The 20,336-nt window shown below is 45.3% G+C and overlaps 1 long non-coding RNA gene across 1 annotated transcript in view; it reads left to right on the top strand.

Annotated features, from left to right (window-relative positions):
* Positions 1-18,961, top strand: part of LOC142309842 (uncharacterized) — a 229,643-nt gene extending 210,682 nt beyond the window's left edge. The window contains exon 5 of the long non-coding RNA XR_012754011.1: positions 16,969-18,961. This is a non-coding gene — a long non-coding RNA (uncharacterized LOC142309842). The remainder of the gene's footprint in view (positions 1-16,968) is intronic.
* The last annotated feature ends 1,375 nt before the right edge of the window (positions 18,962-20,336 follow it).

Here is a 20,336-nt window from a genome sequence, read left to right as displayed (position 1 = left end):
TTGGTAAACGGCGTAGTGGCAAAAAAATTCCAAACGCCAAAAATTACGTTTTTTGGTCGCCGCAAGTTTTACGCAAAATGCAATAACAGGCGATCAAAACGTAGCATCTGTGCAAAAATGGTACCATTAGAAACGACAGCTGGAGACGCAAAAAATAAGCTGAGTCACTGAGCCATAAATCCCAAAAAATGAAAACTCTACGGTTTTGGGAAAATGGCGGAAAACGTGCGCCACTTTTATTGGACAAGAATGTGAATTTTTTTTAACCCCTTAGATACAAGTAAAGCTGTACATGTTTGGTGTCTACAAACTTGCACCGACCTCAGGCATCATACCCTCACATCAGTATTACCATATAATGAACACCGTGAATAAAACATCCCAAAAACTATTGTGCCATCACACTTTTTTTGCAGTTTTTTCACACTTGGATTTTTTTTGCTGTTTTCCAGTACACCATATGGTAAAAACTATGATTTCATTTAAAAGTACAACTTGTTCCGCAAAAAACAAGCCCTCATATGGCAAGATTGACGGAAAAATAAAAAAGTTACGGCTCTCGGAAGAAGGGGAGCAAAAAACAAAAACGGAAAGTGCCCTGGGGCTGAAGGGGTTAACGATGCCATAGAATTGTTAGGTATCGGTGCTATCGTTTGTTGTTTTTCATAGTTTGTTATTTTTCATATAGAAAATAAGTGCCTAATTAACCGGTTTTAATGAAAAGAGTGAAAGTTACCTGATTTGCGAGAAGATTGCTAAAATGTGTACACCCGGTACATGGACTCTGTTAAGTTTTATAATTATTAAAAATGGACCAAGGTCACAGGACTGGCGTGACCAACACGAACTTGTATTTTGTACATAGTTGCACCTCCTGTGCGCACCATCATCTAACACAACGCCCGAGAACTTAACCTGGTCACGGACCCACCATAGGTATGCAGCTGGTCAGGTTGTTGGGTGGCGGGATAACGGGATCCGGGACATTGGGACTGAACTGTCGTGGGTAGAGGCTGCAACGGAGCAGGTTGAGTCTCCGCTACCACTGAAACTGGTAGCGTCCCATCGTTGAGGAGGTGAACTCTTTAAAATGTTGTGTAATGTTTAAGTGACAAGCCTCCCTGATGTGGGATGTATGTGTGAATAAAAATGTTAACCTTTTATTACCCTTTTCTAGTTTAAAAAAATAAATAAATAAATAAATAAACCTCTGATGTCCTGTGTTTTGAAGGCTGTCTGGATGGATTCCACTCTTAGGCTCCCTCCTGTGGTCGCTGGTGTTGGTGTATTGAGGTCTGTGACTGGATTGTTGCACACCTGATTTTCAGTGCTGGCTTGATCTGGATATAGGTGCGTTTGGACTTCATGCTGTTGCCAGTTGTCTGATAGCCTTAAGGCCCAGTCACACTAAATAACTTACCAGCGATCCCAACAACGATACAACCTGATAGGGATCGCTGGTAAGTTGCTAGGAGGTCGCTGGTGAGATGTCACACTAAGCAACGCTCCAGCGATCCCACCAGCAACCTGACCTGGCAGGGATCGCTGGAGCGTAACGGGTTGCTGGTGAGCTGTCACACAGGCAGATCTCACCAGCAACCAGTGACCAGCCCCCAGCCAGAAGCGCCGCGTGGAAGCGATGCTGCTCTTGGTAACTAAGGTAAATATCAAGTAACCAACCCGATATTTACCTTGGTTACCAGCGCACACCGCTTAGCGCTGGCTCCCTGCACACCTAGTCACAGTACACATCGGGTTAATTACCCGATGTGTACTCTGCTACGTGTGCAGGCAGCAGGAGCCGGCTTCTGCGGGCGCTGGTAACCACGGTAAACATCGGGTAACCAAGAAGCCCTTACCTTGGTTACCCGATATTTACCTTCATTACCAGCGTCTGCCGCTCTCACACTGCCAGTGCCGGCTCCCTTTTCCCTGCACTCCTAGCCACAGTACACATTGGGTTAATTACCCGATGTGTACTGTGGCTACATGTGCAGAGAGCAGGGAGCCGGCACTGACAGCGTGAGAGCGGCAGACACTGGTAACGAAGGTAAATATCGGGTAACCAAGGTAAGGGCTTCTTGGTTACCCGATGTTTACCGTGGTTACCAGCGTCCGCAGAAGCCGGCTCCTGCTGCCTGCACATTTAGTTGTTGCTCTGTCGCTGTCACACACAGCGATGTGTGCTTCACAGCGGGAAAGCAAAAACTAAAAAATGGCCCAGGACATTTAGCAACAACCAGCGACCTCACAGCAGGGGCCAAGTTGTTGCTGGATGTCACACACAGCAACATCGCTAGCAACATCGCTGCTACGTCACAACAGTTGTTCCTTAGCAGCGATGTTGCTTAGTGCGACGAGGCCTTTAGGCCAGAGTGGTTCTGCTCTCCTGCCTTCTACTAAGATAAGTCCATAAGATTTATTTCATACATTTTGTATGCTATGTGATTCTAGCGTTTGCATTTTATTTCTGAAGGTATTTGTGTTTTTCCTAGAATTATTTGTACCTTCAGAAAGGGGGAATTTTCTCCCTGGTATTTCATGTGTGAGATCTTAGTTGCAGGATTTTTCATTTTTCTGCAGTGTTACCCGATCATTGTACACAGTACGTACATATGAGTACTAGGTTACTTGCTCCTTTTGCATACTCCGTGTAGGATATTAGGATTTTTATGCGGACTGCAGAGTTCACTATCCTGTCCTCTTTGTATCCTAGAGATTAGCACATGGCCTCACTTTGCTCAATCTATCTCTGACTGTGTGCGTCCTTTCATTTTGCTAACCGTTATTATAGGGAGCGTTAGGCGTGCTGCTCGGCTGCTGCTAGTTGGCGTTTGGTTCAGAGCTGCAGTCAGCATTAGGGCCCTAAGGCTCGGGTAAACTGCTCCATGGTAGTTGTTGAACATCGTATCATAACAGTCCTTTAGCTGGGGGACGAGCTACGTTTAACCAAGGGGGAATGTGATGCCCTGGCCTATCAGGTCGTCACAGGGTATTGTGCAATCTGCCCTTCTGTACAGTATCCACCTCCTCCTTGGTTACGGGTCCCTGACCTTTGGTGTTGCCAAGAACAAAAACAAACACAAAAACAAACAAAATCCTAGGAAAACTCTGCACCACACCCACCAGACAAACCAGTGGACGGCCTAAGTAGAATAGGGTCGCCCACTTAGGGGTTGGTTAAGTGGAGGTCAGGAGTGTCAGTTGAGCAGTAACTCTTGAGAGGAGAGGTCAGGAGCTGGGCTCCTTGGAACTACTAGGTGGCAGACGTTAGTCTGGACCTGGTAGGAGCTGGACCCTGGTCGCAGGGGATTGTGACAAGGGGCACGGACTGTCGAGGAGGACAGCCGGCGGCCTTGTGCCATCACCGGGCAGGGGCCAGGGCACGACGCGGTAAGTTGACCCTAGGTCAGGAAGTAGCTTCAGGAGTCCTGGCATTTTACCCGATGAGGACAGAGCCTTCAAGATCCGTTCTCCACCCGCTCCAAAATCACGGTACTAGTGCAATGAGAGGGATAGGACTTTCCCACTACACGATTCAGAAAATCCAAAGCATGAACCCTGAGAGCAAGCTCATCCAGTTAGCCATACTGGTGAGCGGGACCCGACCAGTTTTATACTCAAGGGACCAACCAAAAAAGCTAGGTGTCAAAGTAAATGTCACAGACTAACAGGCAACACCAACGGGCACGGGATCCAGGCATGCTCCCTCCCAGCGGCAGCGGTGTCAAGAACTTTAGTTTACCACAGTTGTCGGTGTCAGCGTTATTGGACTGAGTGAGTACAGAAGTGACCCTTACTGTCCCAACGGCACCTCCCCGTTACCCTCATTGAGTCCCGGGGCATTCCCCCTACCTGTGGAGGGGTTAAACACCTGGTTGCCCACACCATCGCCTCCGGGTACTCCCAACTGCAGTGGTGGTAATCCATCTTACCACACACTACGGGTGGCGTCACGAACTTCAAACATAACTCCCCGTGTAAATATCCCCCTTTATTCCGAGTGGCCGCGCAACCCCAACCCCCGTGTACGGAGATCCCTCGAGCCAACGCGGATCCGAATCCGAGCAGCCCGGCTGCTGACGCGGGGGCGAAATACTACCATCAATCATTTATACATTGGACACCCGTTATGTCACATAGAGTTTTGCACAAACTTTGCTGACTGTCATGGCAGTGTTGGGCGCTGTTAAAATTGCAGGTTCTGACCCTCCACCCACTGGTTCCTCTAGTGTCTGGGATCAACACTAGCAGACTCAGGCGTTGATCTGCTGTATGCTGATTAATAGACAAGCTAGCAAGAGTTAAGGGTGCTTTAGACGCTGCGACATCGCTAACGATATACCGTTGGGGTCACGTCATTAGTGACGCAAATCCGGCGCCGTTAGCGACATCGCAGCGTGTGACACCAAGGAGTGACGATCAATGAGCGCAAAAACGTGAAAAATCGTTGCTCGTTGACACATCGCTCCTTTTCATAATATCGTTGCTGCTGCAGGTACGATGTTCACACTGCTCCGGCGGCTTTTACTGTTTTGAAAAATCCGGCCGCCCATTAAACAATCTCGTATTCCCTGCTATCCCCGCCCACCAGCACCTATGATTGGTTACAGTGAGACACGCCCCCACGCTGAGTGACAGGTGTCACACTGCACCCAATCACAGCAGCCGGTGGGCGTGTCTATACTGTGCAGTGAAATAAATAATTAAATAATTAAAAAAAACGGCGTGCGGTCCCCCCCAATTTTAAAACCAGCCAGATAAAGCCATACGGCTGAAGGCTGATATTCTCAGGATGGGGAGCTCCACGTTATGGGGAGCCCCCCAGCCTAACAATATCAGCCAGCAGCCGCCCAGAATTGCCGCATACATTATATGCGACAGTTCTGGGACTGTACCCGGCTCTTCCCGATTTGCCCTGGTGCGTTGGCAAATCGGGGTAATAAGGAGTTATTGGCAGCCCATAGCTGCCAATAAGTCCTAGATTAATCATGTCAGGCGTCTATGAGACACCTTCCATGATTAATCTGTAAATTACAGTAAATAAACACACACACACCCGAAAAAATCCTTTATTAGAAATAAAAAACACAAACATATACCCTGGTTCACCACTTTAATCAGCCCCAAAAAGCCCTCCATGTCCGGCGTAATCCAGGATGCTCCAGCGTCGCTTCCAGCGCTGCTGCATGGAGGTGACCGGAGCGGCAGAATACACCGCCGCTCCTGTCACCTCCACACAGCAACTGAAGACAGCCGCGCGATCGGCTGAGCTGTCACTGAGGTTACCCGCTGTCACTGGATACAGCGGTGGCCGCGGGTAACCTCAGTGACAGCTCAGCTGATCGCGCTACTCACCTCAGTTGCTGCGTGGAGCTGACCGGAGCGGCGGTGAGTAGCGCGATCAGCTGAGCTGTCACTGAGGTTACCCGCGGCCACCGCTGTATCCAGTGACAGCGGGTAACCTCAGTGACAGCTCAGCCGATCGCGCGGCTGTCTTCAGTTGCTGTGTGGAGGTGACAGGAGCGGCTGTGTCTGCTGCAGCTCCCGTCACCTCCATGTAGCAGAGCTGGATGCGAAGCTGGAGCATCCTGGATTCCGCCGGACATGGAGGGCTTTTTTGGGCTGATTAAAGTGGTGAACCAGGGTATATGTTTGTGTTTTTTATTTCTAATAAAGGATTTTTTCGGGTGTGTGTGTTTTTATTTACTGTAATTTACAGATTAATCATGGAAGGTGTCTCATAGACGCCTGACATGATTAATCTAGGACTTATTGGCAGCTATGGGCTGCCAATAACTCCTTATTACCCCGATTTGCCAACGCACCAGGGCAAATCGGGAAGAGCCGGGTACAGTCCCAGAACTGTCGCATCTAATGTATGCGGCAATTCTGGGCGGCTGTTGGCTGATATTGTTAGGCTGGGGGGCTCCCCATAACGTGGAGCTCCCCATCCTGAGAATACCAGCCTGCAGCCGTATGGCTTTATCTGGCTGTTTTTAAAATTGGGGGGGACCGCACGCCGTTTGTTTTAATTATTTAATTATTTATTTCATTACACAGTATAGACACGCCCACCGGCTGCTGTGATTGGGTGCAGTGTGACACCTGTCACTCAACATGGAGGTGTGTCTCACTGTAACCAATCATAGGCGCCGGTGGGTGGGGAAAGCAGGGAATACGAGATTGTTTAATGGGCGGCCGGCTTTTTCAAAATAGTAAAAGCCGCCGGAGCAGTGTGAACGCCGTGCAGCGCCGGGGATCGGGGATCGGTGAGCATGAGAGAGGGCTGCTCAATTCAGTTACTCAGGAGTTTAGCGGTCACCGGTGAGCCCTTCACAGGTGACCGCTAATCATGACGCGACACAGACAGAGCCGCAGCATGACCATGAAGTCGGGTGAAGTTCACCCGAGTTCATTCTGACAGTGCGGCTCTTTCTGCGTCTGCTGTCATCTGCCATTCAGCTCTGCTACATGGCTGTCTGTGTCTGCTGTCAGCGGCCATGTAGCAGAGCTGAATGGCAGATGACATAGTAAAAACGCATTACATAGTAAAACCACATTACACGCGCTTGTCAAGTCAATAAATAAAAAAAAATAAAGGTGCCCAATGCATACGTCACAGAACACATGATCTAAAGGATCGCACATAAAATTGATCAATTTAACATACACGTGCGTTAGTAGTCTGACAGCAAATGAACGACCTACGTGCAATCTCATAAGATCCCGTATGCAACCTGGGCGTGTCACATCGCAAATGCGATTGTACAACTAATTGCAACGTGTAAAGCAGGCTTTAGGTCCTCAGGTATATCCACCATGCACTTGACTACAGAAGTCTCATTCATCCCTGCCGCTACCACATGCTTGTCCAGTTTAGCTTCCGGAGTCAGCTCTCTTTGGGCCTCCCCTGCTTCAACAAGCTTGGTCAGGATCGACACTCACTGCTCCATCTGCTCCAAGGCTACCTGGGACCTGGACTGGCACTCTACCAAGCGACTTCGGAGCTCAGCAACTTCTTTCTCCAGCTCACTTACTCGACTCTCAGTAGCCTGCCTATGAAGTATTTCTTGTTTCAGATGGTCTTTGCTCATCCTCTTGATTGAGTCTTCACTTGCGGACCTCTCTGGTCTACGACACACTTTTTCAGAGGCTTCTTCCACCTCTACACCTCCGGCCTTGTCATGGGGTGCACCTTTGTCATAGTCACCCCTCTCATGGCTCTCAGCTGCTTCACCTTCAGCCGCCTCACAGATAGGTGGCTCATCAGCTTGCTCAGAAGCGGGAGAGGATTCAGCCTTCAACTCTGGGGTCTGCTCCTTCTCCATGGCTTCTTCGCACGGACCACTGTTGTCCTGATTTATCGGTTTCTCTGGCAGCACGTCACTGCTTGTCAGTGTAACCGCCTCAGCTTTAGAACCTTTGGGATTCCTACTCTTCTTACCCCCGACCTTCTCTATGTCCTCCATCTTGGTTTTACCAAGCAGGTCAGGCAGGCTCTCAGTCCTGGATGAGATCTCCGGTCCAGACTTCACCTCCTCAGAGGCTCTCTTCACTTCAGCGCCAGCTGTTTCTTGGGTCTTCACGGCATTATCTTCAACTTCCTCTGGGGTCTCTGCAGTGTCACCCTCAGCCTGGGTGTCACACCCCTCAACATGGCACTCTGTTCCTTTTAGAGATTTGGGGCTGAATTCGCTGTCATCCACCCCAGCACCAGGTAGTTCACCAGTCTGCTCACCATGACTGTTGTGGATTATTCCTCCCCCTTCACCCTCTGGGATTCCGTTTCCTATACCGCTCTCGCTTGACTGACTATCCGCATCACACTGGGAAATCCTAGGGACCACCACCATTACATCCTTGGTTGGCTCCTTCTCTGCAATTGCAGCCTGGTGATTTCTGTCATCACAATGTGTCACTTCAGTCTCTGCTTCCTCTTTCGTTTGTAGGATATCACAGTCTGACTCTACCGTAGCAGTTGTTACTGGCACCATGTCTTCATTAACCAGGCATGTGACTTTCTCTGCACCTGCAGACGGCATACACTGTGCCCCCTCTCGGCGCTTATTACGTCTTCGGCGTCGGGAGGAAGTTTTACCCTTCTCGCCCACCTGTACCTCACTGTACTCGTTTTTCACCTTTCTAGAGTCAGTGTCTTTACTGGAGTCATCATCACTCCCCCTGGTGTCCTGGACTAACATGTCTCCACTTAACCAGGTCTCAGTCTCCTCCCCTGAAACTACTTGGGTTTTAGTGGTCAGACTGTCACTTCCCTTTGGAGACGTCACGTCACTAACTTGGGTCCGTCCATCATTTTCTTTGGTCACCCCTAACTTAGGACAGTCAATTTTAGGAGGTGCTATCTCCTCCTTACCACACATAACTGCACAACAAGGACCCCTTTTAACCTCATATGGTAAACAGGCTGTCTTAGGCGGGGGCCGACTCACTCCTGTGTAATCGGTCCCGGCCTCTGTCTTCCATAAGTCCTTAAACAACTCAAAGTCCTGTCCTATGATAACGGGATAGATCAAATCCCGAACCACAGCCACGTCTGGGCGCCCCATACGGTCGGGCGTCTGAATCATCACTCTGGCCAGAGGATATTCTTTAGTGGTCCCATGCACACAGCTTCCTTCTATTGTCCTACCTTCCATAAAATGGAGATTGGGCATGGGTCTCACTAAGGTTAGCCAGCTCCCCGGGTCTAACAGACCAGACACACGTAGCCCATTCAAGTCCACGGAGCACTTTTGTGGCCTCACATCGGATGGATAGCCTATACCGCAGGTAGGACATAGGTAAGGCGAATCCCATTGCCCCTTGCTATAGTCCACCTGTTCGGCTTGTGAATGCTCCACCCCCTGGTGGGTCACCACCGCTTTTTGAGGCTCCGCCCCCTGTTGGGTAACTACCCCATTCCGTGCTTCCACCCCCTTCTGGGCAACCACCTCTTTTTGGGATACCGTCCCCTTTTGGGCCACCGCCCCTTTTTGGGACACCACCCCCTTTTGGGCAACCACCCCTTTTTTGGACACCACCCCCTTTTGGGTAACCACCCCTTTTTTGGGACTCCGCCCCCTTTGGGGTTTCCATGCAATGTCCTTAGCCCCCAGTTCACACCGTTCGCCCTTATCTCCCTGGGCACCTAGTGTCCATACTGGGCCCCGAAGAGAACTCTCAAACTGGTCCATGGCCGCGACATCGCTGCACACTGACAGCTCCTGCTGTCCCCGCACCAGGAACTGGTACAGCTTCTCCAGAACGTCCACAGGGACCATTCCCTCTTTTTGGCTTTCAGCCCCCACTGTTGTCACTGGACCTCCTGGCACCTGCTGTGGGTGCTGCTGGCTCAGGAGCCCCTTCATGCTGCAAGGAAAAGAGGTACAGGAGGGGCGCTCCAATGGGTAATACCCGGTGGTAAAAGACAGGGGGGGGTGTTAGAGAACCACTAACCTTTCCGGGTTGTACCGCCCGTACAACCAGGATCTCCAGCCGGTGGTGTATCACTGCTCACCAAACAGGGCCCCGCAATTCCTTGCTGGCCTGGAACCTCCAGTCGCTGGACTCTCGCCACTGCAGCACGGAACCCCGCCGACCTGCTGATTCACCGCCAGGTGCTTGAGAGCGCTGTCACTGTTCATGGACCCGCCGATCCACCGCCAGCTGCTTGAGTGCGCAGACAAAATTTTCGTGGACCCGCCGATCCACAGCAATATGTCCTAGGCCGTTGCCCTTAGCAACCAGGCTGCATTGCCCCTAGCAACCAGACCGCATGCCCGCATTCTCCACCATATGTAACGATGTGGGGCCCCGAGTGTATGGGGGCCACACGTCAGGTATCGGGATTAACGCACACCTGAACAATTTGTCTCTTTAAACAGACCATATGGTTTATTAACAGCTCAAATAAACCATGCTAGGTCCCATAACAGAAAGATGCCATGCCTTGGCTTTATCCTCAAAGTCCAACACATAACATAAAGTCCACACGCTCTTGGACTTCCTCACACGTCTCACTGACCCTTGTCAGTAATTGGCTTTATCCTTAAAGTCCAATCCAGGTTACCTTCCTCTGAAGGCGGCTAGTGTCCTTACCAAGTTCCCCCTGGCTCCAGCCACGCTTGCACATGGACCTAAAAGCCCCTTCCTTCAGGAGAAGGTCTCTTGAGCAGAGCAAAACACCCTGCTTCTGCTCTCCCCGTCTCCAGTACACACACTGGAAGTCTAGAGCCAGTCTCTATCTAGACTGCCCTAGACACACTCCACCTAGGTTCAGAGACAGGATTGCTTTAACCCCTGGAGCCACACTCACAGGTGGTAAGGAGTGTGTAATCAGCATCACACACCCTTCCATGGCTCTGCATGTAATGCAATCCTGTGGAACCACAGGTCCCAGCCAACTTCACATTGCAGAACACCCATGCTTCTGCAAAACATACCGGCCCTTTATAATACAGCCGGTTGATACGTCACACACCACAGGAATGACGAACATCTCCTTACCTGCATCCACCGGCAATGAGGAAGGAAGGAGGTGGGCGGCATGTTGCGGCCACTCATCTCTGCCCCTCCTCTGCTATTGGACAGCTGCCGTGAGACATCGCTGTGATGCCACACGATTCGCACCCTTAGAAAAAAGACGGATCGCTGACCAGAGCGTCGCAGGGAAGGTAAGTCCGTGTGACAGGTGTTAGCGATGTTGTGCGCCACGGGCAGCGATTTGCCTGTGACGCACAACCGTAACAGCGGTCAGTCTCAAACAAGTCCTCAATCTAGCCCAATGTACATTTCAATAGATTTTTTCTTCTTCAGGGGAGAGGTGCTGTGAAATACTCTGACCCCTTTGACTTTTCTCCATCCTTCTTGGGATTCCCATTATATTATCCCCAATGGGCAATATGCAATATGTATTTGTTGCATTACTCTTATGTCACTGACTTGATCTCTTGTTTGGATGTCATTGGTGCATAATATTTATTTATATGTATCACCATTAAGATTTTAAGTATGATTCAAATATAACCATAATTTACACCTATGAATAGGGGAACGATATGGAGTAATTTGCTACAATAATGGTCTCTGTTTTTATCTTTTTTAACTTAAAATGAACTTTCACCTTTGTCAAAATAAACTTTATATCTTTCTGCACTTTAAGAGCTTTTGTCCTCTTCTTATGTTCGCAATATGATTATGAGCTTGTGTGGTGGGTGAGCGTCTGATTACAATCGGGCCCCACACTTTCTTTGTATGGCATTGTGGAGTCTCTCTCTAAATTACTTCTCCTTCTGTATATGAAATAAAAAAGGTCCTTATTTTTTCATCAAACAGATATGCTGGATGCTGAAATGTAATCACAAATGACTGTACACTAGGAGGAATGTCCGATGCAAGAGTTGATGAGCTAACTATATTTTCTCTACAGTATATCTGCATGTATAGCCCAATGAAGCATTGGTTTTGTTCTGACTAATGGTAAACCTAACCAAGCATTATGCTGCGTGTAGTATCAATCAAACCCGCTAATCACTAACATATTTATTGCCCTAAAGAACAGAAGTAAATTCTAAATAATGTGTAAAAATGATTAGCTGAGAGGAATGATGCTTCAGTGTTTAGTGGATGACAGCGGTTACAGCAGAGATGGAAGACGTTATGTTACAGACAAGAGCAGCACGGATTACTGAGGTTTTCATGTCTCTAATGTAAACCAAATATTCTCTAAGGTTGATTTTGAAAGTGAAAATTTTTTGTCTTTAATCCTTTTGCAAACTGATATCCTCCTTTTATAGGGTTTCAATTAATGTTAAGAATTGCACCAGATCTTTATGATTATTATACAGTTCTGCAGTGTCAATGATCGTGTGTCTTGTTTTATAAAAGGGTTGTTATTTTTACTGTGCATCTATTAAAAATATCTGCTATGTGAAATATAAAACCTGTAATTCTTTATCAAACGCTATTTCTGAGCTGCAAATGACACAATACACTTTCATATACATAAAAATGATTTTCTGTGTACTTGTTTCTTTCCCAAAAGCCAGATAACTAGAGCTGTGAGGCATTTCAGATGGGCGAAATATGCTTGTATAAACACATTGCTGCAGTTTCTTAAAAAAAAAAGAAAAGGCTAACAATGCCTTCTAGTGGCATTTGTTTGCATCTACACAAGCCACTTTCCAACAATAGTTAATTCTTGTACACATTAATCTTAGCTTATACATAAAAATATATAAACAAATGTAAAAGGTATACTACAAATATGTGATTTGTAACCTCAGATTAACAGAGCTCAAGAGAAGAAAATGTACTGTTAATAATGATTTTATTTAAATATATTAAAATACAAAAACTAGTAATGTCAGCAAAGGTGCCTCTATGAAGGGGGACGTGGAAAAAGGGGCCTGCTGCAATGTTGTAAATGGGAATAGACACAAAAAGATATAAACAATTATGTTGCCATATATTTGTTAACTACTGTCTTAATAAATGCTTTATTAATGGCAGTCTAATAACATCATGGTATAAAGTTACTACCTATGATCACAAAAATATATATCAGAGATGACTGTAAGAGCATATTACAATAGTTGTGCGTATCCATATTTATTTAAATCACAGCATCAAGAGGTTAAATGCTGACTATCTATATTTCACAAGTTAATGTGTATATTTCAGCTAACACTGGTAAGATACTATAATGGTCAGGTACTGTAAATTGCACAGTTCCCACTTCCCACGAACCTGAATATAACTAAAGTGTAGATTACAGTGCAGCAGGTGATTATGTGTTTTCTTTATATATATATATATATATATATATATATATATATATATATACAAAACAAGAAGGCCTGCGGAGACACCATCACATGTTTCTCAACGCTGGCAGGAAACTAGCCAGGTCTTTCACCGGGAAGGAACAACCACGGGAAGGGCAGTCTCCAGTCAAGGAGACCACCTATGCCAAACATGGTATCCATCCACAGACAGCCGTTTCGGGGTATTTGCCCCTCATCAGTGTGGAGTAGGAATCTGGCTAGTGGGACATTGCCTAGTAAAAGACTATGTGAGCAAGGATGGTTGACCTTAGGTAGATCAACATCCACCACTGCGGAGACACCATCACGTGTTTCTCAACGCAGTGATTCAAGACCAATGCCCCCTGGGAAATATTCAAAACAAGAAGGCTTGCGGAGACACCATCACATGTTTCTCAACGCTGGCAGGAAACTAGCCAGGTCTTTCACCGGGAAGGAACAACCACGGGAAGGGCAGTCTCCAGTCAAGGAGACCACCTATGCCAACCATGGTATCCATCCACAGACAGCCGTTTCGGGGTATTTGCCCCTCATCAGTGTGGAGTAGGAATCTGGCTAGTGGGACATTGCCTAGTAAAAGACTATGTGAGCAAGGATGGTTGACCTTAGGTAGATCAACATCCACCACTGCGGAGACACCATCACGTGTTTCTCAACGCAGTGATTCTAGACCAATGCCCCCTGGGAAATATTCAAAACAAGAAGGCCTGCGGAGACACCATCACATGTTTCTCAACGCTGGCAGGAAACTAGCCAGGTCTTTCACCGGGAAGGAACAACCACGGGAAGGGCAGTCTCCAGTCAAGGAGACCACCTATGCCAAACATGGTATCCATCCACAGACAGCCGTTCCGGGGTATTTGCCCCTCATCAGTGTGGAGTAGGAATCTGGCTAGTGGGACATTGCCTAGTAAAAGACTATGTGAGCAAGGATGGTTGACCTTAGGTAGATCAACATCCACCACTGCGGAGACACCATCACGTGTTTCTCAACGCAGTGATTCTAGACCAATGCCCCCTGGGAAATATTCAAAACAAGAAGGCCTGCGGAGACACCATCACATGTTTCTCAACGCTGGCAGGAAACTAGCCAGGTCTTTCACCGGGAAGGAACAACCACGGGAAGGGCAGTCTCCAGTCAAGGAGACCACCTATGCCAGACATGGTATCCATCCACAGACAGCCGTTTCGGGGTATTTGCCCCTCATCAGTGTGGAGTAGGAATCTGGCTAGTGGGACATTGCCTAGTAAAAGACTATGTGAGCAAGGATGGTTGACCTTAGGTAGATCAACATCCACCACTGCGGAGACACCATCACGTGTTTCTCAACGCAGTGATTCTAGACCAATGCCAGCGTTGAGAAACATGTGATGGTGTCTCCACAGGCCTTCTTGTTTTGAATATTTCCCAGGGGGCATTGGTCTAGAATCACTGCGTTGAGAAACACGTGATGGTGTCTCCGCAGTGGTGGATGTTGATCTACCTAAGGTCAACCATCCTTGCTCACATAGTCTTTTACTAGGCAATGTCCCACTAGCCAGATTCCTACTCCACACTGATGAGGGGCAAATACCCCGAAACGGCTGTCTGTGGATGGATACCATGTTTGGCATAGGTGGTCTCCTTGACTGGAGACTGCCCTTCCCGTGGTTGTTCCTTCCCGGTGAAAGACCTGGCTAGTTTCCTGCCAGCGTTGAGAAACATGTGATGGTGTCTCCGCAGGCCTTCTTGTTTTGAATATTTCCCAGGGGGCATTGGTCTAGAATCACTGCGTTGAGAAACACGTGATGGTGTCTCCGCAGTGGTGGATGTTGATCTACCTAAGGTCAACCATCCTTGCTCACATATATATATATATATATATATATATATATATATATATATATATACAGTTAGGTCCAGAAATATTTGGACAGTGACACAAGTTTTGTTATTTTAGCTGTTTACAAAAACATGTTCAGAAATACAATTATATATATAAGATGGGCTGAAAGTGCACACTCCCAGCTGCAATATGAGAGTTTTCACATCCAAATCGGAGAAAGGGTTTAGGAATCATAGCTCTGTAATGCATAGCCTCCTCTTTTTAAAGGGACCAAAAGTAATTGGACAAGGGACTCTAAGGGCTGCAATTAACTCTGAAGGCGTCTCCCTCGTTAACCTGTAATCAATGAAGTAGTTAAAAGGTCTGGGGTTGATTACAGGTGTGTGGTTTTGCATTTGGAAGCTGTTGCTGTGACCAGACAACATGCGGTCTAAGGAACTCTCAATTGAGGTGAAGCAGAACATCCTGAGGCTGAAAAAAAAGAAAAAATCCATCAGAGAGATAGCAGACATACTTGGAGTAGCAAAATCAACAGTCGGGTACATTCTGAGAAAAAAGGAATTGACTGGTGAGCTTGGGAACTCAAAAAGGCCTGGGCGTCCACGGATGACAACAGTGGTGGATGATCGCCGCATACTTTCTTTGGTGAAGAAGAACCCGTTCACAACATCAACTGAAGTCCAGAACACTCTCAGTGAAGTAGGTGTATCTGTCTCTAAGTCAACAGTAAAGAGAAGACTCCATGAAAGTAAATACAAAGGGTTCACATCTAGATGCAAACCATTCATCAATTCCAAAAATAGACAGGCCAGAATTAAATTTGCTGAAAAACACCTCATGAAGCCAGCTCAGTTCTGGAAAAGTATTCTATGGACAGATGAGACAAAGATCAACCTGTACCAGAATGATGGGAAGAAAAAAGTTTGGAGAAGAAAGGGAACGGCACATGATCCAAGGCACACCACATCCTCTGTAAAACATGGTGGAGGCAACGTGATGGCATGGGCATGCATGGCTTTCAATGGCACTGGGTCACTTGTGTTTATTGATGACATAACAGCAGACAAGAGTAGCCAGATGAATTCTGAAGTGTATCGGGATATACTTTCAGCCCAGATTCAGCCAAATGCCGCAAAGGTGATCGGACGGCGCTTAATAGTACAGATGGACAATGACCCCAAGCATACAGCCAAAGCTACCCAGGAGTTCATGAGTGCAAAAAAGTGGACCATTCTGCAATGGCCAAGTCAATCACCAGATCTTAACCCAATTGAGAATGCATTTCACTTGCTCAAATCCAGACTTAAGACGGAAAGACCCACAAACAAGCAAGACCTGAAGGCTGCGGCTGTAAAGGCCTGGCAAAGCATTAAGAAGGAGGAAACCCAGCGTTTGGTGATGTCCATGGGTTCCAGACTTAAGGCAGTGATTGCCTCCAAAGGATTCGCAACAAAATATTGAAAATAAAAATATTTTGTTTGGGTTTGATTTATTTGTCCAATTACTTTTGACCTCCTAAAATGTGGAGTGTTTGTAAAGAAATGTGTACAATTCCTACAATTTCTATCAGATATTTTTGTTCAAACCTTCAAATTAAACGTTACAATCTGCACTTGAATTCTGTTGTAGAGGTTTCATTTCAAATCCAATGTGGTGGCATGCAGAGCCCAACTCGCGAAAATTGTGTCACTGTCCAAATATTTCTGGACCTAACTGTATATACTGTATGTGTATATATATATATATATATATATATATATATATATATATATATATATATGTCATTTTATCTATGTATTATATACTGAACTGAATTCCATGCATCTAATGTTTAGAGCAGTTTTCTCATACACGTGACTTACTGTACTTTTATATTGTGTATTACATTGCACTGAATGCCATGCACCTATTTTTAGGGGAGGCCTCTCATATATGTGACCTATTTTATTTCATATATTTTTGTTTGTTATTATTTTTATCATACTATTACATACCTACTTTTTGTGGTCTTTTATAATATATCCTTTTCTATTAGGATATTATGGCCACATTTCCTCTCCTGCTGGCAAATTTGTCACAATTTTTTACTGGCTGTTTATTGATATTGAAATTGATATTCCTTATTATTATATCAACGCCATCTTTTATCTTTTCTTTCATGTTTGCTATATGGTGCTGCCTCCTCTTAACAGTTCCACCAATAGCCCTTCATCTATATATCCAACTGTAACTGTGTGTATATTTTTTGGATTATTTTGGGCTACTTCAATAAGTGATTTTTTTAATTATTTATGTTTTTGTTGTGTTTTTCACAGATTCATACTGTATTGAAACAATGGACTGTCGTACCAGGCAACACTACTGGTTAGGACAAATTTGACGTGTGATTAAGGATGGACCTCCAGTTGTGGAAACAGTCAGAGAAAGAAACAACTGTTTGTTATCATAAAACAACTACTATTAAAGCATTCCAAAGCATGGTGGAACAAAGCTTTTTTGGAAACAAATGTAAAAATCTAATACCGCTAGGGTTATGTACTCACACTCTACTATGCTTCCCAGTTGATGATGATAATTTTATAAAAAACTGGGAACAAAACATGCACCCAACGTTCCAAGAAATTTATGAATTTATTAATTGGACTGCCAAAATGCCATTGCAACTTGAGAGAGAGTTGGATGATCTATACACATCTCTTAAGACAGAAACCACACCTGAGGATACAAAAACATTCCAACAAGAAATGGATACTCAGATCAGTAACTGGGTCAAAAATATTAATAAGATACAAGTGAAGAAATAAAAAGGACAAAGAATTGGGAATGCACAACAACAATACAATGTATGGACAGTAGGGTGGTTAAGATTTATAGATGATGAGGCCTTCTTCTGGCATGGTTGAGGTGGACTGTAGGAGCTTTTTAACAACTCTGAGTGCAAATGCAGATAACATTTTCCTTACGTCTGTGATTTCATCCATAGGATGGACCTTCTTGGACTTGACGCTCACGATTCAAAATGGGCATCTACATACTGACCTTTACTGGATGCCAACAGCGACCAATGGATTACTTCACTTTACTAGCTTCCATCCACAGCATCTGAGATCAGGCATTCCCGTTGGCCAATTTCAGACGGACAAGAGTCAGACGGAACTGTACGACACAGGAGGATTCTTGAATCCAGGCTCGTGGACTTACTAAGCGATTCATCCAACGTGGGTATCCTAAAAAAAACTCTCTCTAGAGCCTTTGAAAGGGCTAAAACAGAATCTCAGGACTCTCTTCTAACTTCCAGGGCATGAGCTGAGGACCAACGGCTCAGGTTGACAACAAATTTCCATAATCAATGGAAAGAAATTTGGAGAGATCAATGCAGATGATTGGAAAATTCTGAGGATAGACCCTAGAACACGGGATGTCATTGGTGAACATCCTCTGATTGCAGCAAAGAGAGCACCCAATCTTGGAGATCGACTGGTTAAAAACCACTTTACTAGACCCACTCATCGTTTGGGACGGGGCACGATTGTTACTGGTTCATTTCCTTGTGGTGAGTGCAATGTGTGCCCTTACATGTCTCCCGTTCATGTTTTTTTCAATCACCCCAATGATGATAGTCATCACCGGCTAAGATCTTACATAAATTGCAAAACAACTTGTGTAATATATGCAATTATGTCCTTGCCCTAGAATGTATGTTGGGGAAACTATCCAGGAGCTCAGGAAACGCATACAAAAACATGTGTCTACGATCAATCTAGCATCGAATGATCTTTCCGAGGGCAAGACACTCACTTCAATTGCCTCGCACTTTCTCTACGCACTTTCTCTATCATCATCGGAGCAGACCAAATGGACTGAGGTGGTTTGACTTTGATCAACTCAGAACCAACAGTAGAGATGGAGACATCACCAAGCACTTACTCCAATTGGAATCCTGTTGGATTTGGTGCCTCAATAGTGTGTCACCAAACTGACTTAATGAGGAACTACTCTTCACCAGTTTCCTGGGTTAGTTTATTTGGTACTGTCTTTTCCTTTCTGTCTGATTCTAATATTGAATTTTGATTTTTTTTTTGTTTTTTTCCCCTTCCCTCCCCCTTTTTCTTTTATTGTTTTGATTTTGTGATCTTTCTAATTTAGAACTTAGGTTTGCACTATTTCTTCGTGGTCAATTGGATGGAATTTTGCCAGACTAGATGTATATAGGAGGATCTGAAGAGCTATGAAGACCATCATCTGGATTTCCCGTTGAAGTTGAATTATATTAGTATACTATTGCATTATGGTTTTTGATGATATGTCATGTAGATTGAATTATTAATGATAATCTATGGTATATAATTTGATATCTCATTGATCCCTATTGGGATGATGTGATGTTTTGACATTTGTTCAACCATTGGATTTCCATCATTATATATGAGAATTTATACTTCTTTAATGTTCAGTCAGAACAATATGTCTGGAAGTTATTCATTATCATATGTAAGTCATGATCCTCTATATGGTCTTCTCTAACTAAAATAAAAAATTTGGGATATTTTTCTTGACTAATATATATTACTGTCAATATTTATTGCATATATAGATATCCCTTATTATATTTGATTCTTTCCATCCTATTGATAACCAATGGATACAGTTAGGTCCAGAAATATTTGGACAGTGACACAAGTTTTGTTATTTTAGCTGTTTACAAAAACATGTTCAGAAATACAATTATATATATAATATGGGCTGAAAGTGCACACTCCCAGCTGCAATATGAGAGTTTTCACATCCAAATCGGAGAAAGGGTTTAGGAATCATAGCTCTGTAATGCATAGCCTCCTCTTTTTAAAGGGACCAAAAGTAATTGGACAAGGGACTCTAAGGGCTGCAATTAACTCTGAAGGCGTCTCCCTCATTAACCTGTAATCAATGAAGTAGTTAAAAGGTCTGGGGTTGATTACAGGTGTGTGGTTTTGCATTTGGAAGTTGTTGCTGTGACCAGACAACATGCGGTCTAAGGAACTCTCAATTGAGGTGAAGCAGAACATCTTGAGGCTGAAAAAAAAGAAAAAATCCATCAGAGAGATAGCAGACATGCTTGGAGTAGCAAAATCAACAGTCGGGTACATTCTGAGAAAAAAGGAATTGACTGGTGAGCTTGGGAACTCAAAAAGGCCTGGGCGTCCACGGATGACAACAGTGGTGGATGATCGCCGCATACTTTCTTTGGTGAAGAAGAACCCGTTCACAACATCAACTGAAGTCCAGAACACTCTCAGTGAAGTAGGTGTATCTGTCTCTAAGTCAACAGTAAAGAGAAGACTCCATGAAAGTAAATACAAAGGGTTCACATCTAGATGCAAACCATTCATCAATTTCAAAAATAGACAGGCCAGAGTTAAATTTGCTGAAAAACACCTCATGAAGCCAGCTCAGTTCTGGAAAAGTATTCTATGGACAGATGAGACAAAGATCAACCTGTACCAGAATGATGGGAAGAAAAAAGTTTGGAGAAGAAAGGGAACGGCACATGATCCAAGGCACACCACATCCTCTGTAAAACATGGTGGAGGCAACATGATGGCATGGGCATGCATGGCTTTCAATGGCACTGGGTCACTTGTGTTTATTGATGACATAACAGCAGACAAGAGTAGCCGGATGAATTCTGAAGTGTACCGGGATA

This window comes from Anomaloglossus baeobatrachus, chromosome 5 (genome assembly GCF_048569485.1).
Source record: "Anomaloglossus baeobatrachus isolate aAnoBae1 chromosome 5, aAnoBae1.hap1, whole genome shotgun sequence".
Classification (NCBI taxonomy): Eukaryota; Metazoa; Chordata; class Amphibia; order Anura; family Aromobatidae; genus Anomaloglossus; species Anomaloglossus baeobatrachus.
Note: the sequence above shows the minus strand (reverse complement) of the source record. Positions and strands in the feature narration are given on the sequence as shown.